This window comes from Protobothrops mucrosquamatus, unplaced genomic scaffold, assembly GCF_001527695.2.
Source record: "Protobothrops mucrosquamatus isolate PMUCROS unplaced genomic scaffold, P.Mucros_1.0 scaffold5699, whole genome shotgun sequence".
Taxonomy (NCBI): domain Eukaryota; kingdom Metazoa; phylum Chordata; class Lepidosauria; order Squamata; family Viperidae; genus Protobothrops; species Protobothrops mucrosquamatus.
Genome location: NW_015391550.1, coordinates 43,075 through 45,139, shown reverse-complemented (window position 1 = coordinate 45,139; position 2,065 = coordinate 43,075).

Sequence of the window (2,065 nt, the reverse complement as noted above, 5' to 3'; positions counted from 1 at the left end):
AAAAAATCCTAATCATTAATGCTTCTCTCTTTGAATAGAGACCTCAACAAGCTTATCTCAACAGCGTGAAGTGAAGCAGTACTTTGAAAGGAAATTGCTGGAACATGTATGCATAAAGAACAGTATATATTTTGATATATACTGCTCAAAAAAATAAAGGGAACGCAAACTCCTTCAGTTCCATGTTAAAATGTTCCCTTTATTTTTTTGAGCAGTATATATCAAAATATATACTGTTCTTTATACATACATGTTCCAGCAATTTCCTTTCAAAGTAATGACTTTCATTGTTGTTGTTTTTAATTCAGCATCAGTAAAATGCTTTACTGATGTGTAAAGGTGTATTTTAGTAGCTATTGATGATTAGAAAACAAATAATATTGATACATATTTTAAAAATGGTTTTGAAATCCAGCCTCCTTACAGGAATAACAATTAGTCATCCTAGTTAAAACAGAATAGTCCAAGATGGTTTGGCTGTTATGCGTTGGATTTCAGTGGCGTTTTATAATTTTATTTTCAAGATGAATTTTCTTAGAGAAAAGAAAGCAATGACTAAAAAGCAAATCTCTGCATAACTTTCAATAAATCTTCCAGAGTTTCTAACTCACAGTACTTGAAGTATACCAAGGGGAAAGGGAAATAAAGATTTGTTTTATTTATTTATGAAAGAAAACTGATGTGGTTGCTCAACTCACTTGAATATGAAGTATGAAAAATACTCTGCTAAAGATGCCTATGTGCCATTCACTTAGTTCAAAAGTTCTTTGCTTGAAGAGAATGATTTTTTTTTTTAAAAAAAAAATTACTTTCCTTCTTGTCAAAGAATCCTGGATCCACCAAGTCAAAATCAAATTTATGTGAGTGTATGCAGCTATATTTTGCGAGATGTTACTGTGTGTACTACAGCCACTTCTGCCAACTTACTTTCTTCTGTGCCTGATTCTGGGATTAGTTGGTGTTCTAGATTAAAAAGTAAACTAGATTACCACAATGTTGCCTGTTTTTTTCCTTCCCTGTTTATGATAAATGCCAATACTTTAAAGAGTCAATGGTTTTACCCATTAACGTCTTCAAGGAATGAATCTGCTTTAATCGAATTATAGAAAAATTCCAACACTTTTTAAGTGTCAACAGTTTTGCCCATTAACTTGTTCAAGGAATGAATCTGCTTTAATCCAGTTATAGAGAAATTTCAATACTTTTAAGCATCAATAGTTTTGCCCTTAACTTCATTGAGGAATGAATCTGATTTAATCGGGTTCTGTTCCCTTTGGCAATCTCTTTAGCTGTTTGAATTAAGATAAAGAGATTAATTTCAGTTGGAATTTATTGCTCTTTCATTGTTGTGACTCAACAAGCAGGTCAGTCTAACAACAAAAAAGTGAACTGCGTTCGGTGGTATCTTCTTGTTAGAAGCGGCGACTATGGCTCTTATATTAAGCAAGGAAATTATAGTAAAATTAAAGAACGTAGTGAGAAGGATCTTCTCTGCCAATTTTCTTGTCTTATTTTGATCTGTCCTATTTTGTTATTAAGCTGGGGGGGGGGGGAAGGCCACTATCTCCCATTTCAGGTCCATTTCAAAAAAGGCAGATGGAAAGAAGTATCAGCAACTCATTTCTAGAATATGATTCTATTTTATTTCAACTCAACAGATCCTAGAATTTAAGAATGTAGCGTTCAAATCGACCTCTTTGGATACGTTTTTTTTTAAATGTTCACCTCCCAGAGCTCCTCTCCAAGGGAGACAGGCAGCTAAGAAGTATGAAATATAAATAAAAATAAACACTTAAGAGTCTCCATTGCACATATTTAGAATCTTGCTCAGCTACATTTATTTTGAAATTGTGCTGGCTTAGAGATTTTTTTTCCCCTTCTTCTTCTAGCCTATCTTCAAATCTTTTTAGTTTCAGCTTACCTGGCTTTGCGGCTGTGAGCTGGCGTTGACAAATTCTTGCACACGTCGTCTATCAGCAGGACAACCACTGGATGAAAGAGAACCAGGCTGAAAAGCAGTGAGTTTGATAATCTTCTAAAAGAAAAAAAAATAGAGGATGTCTCT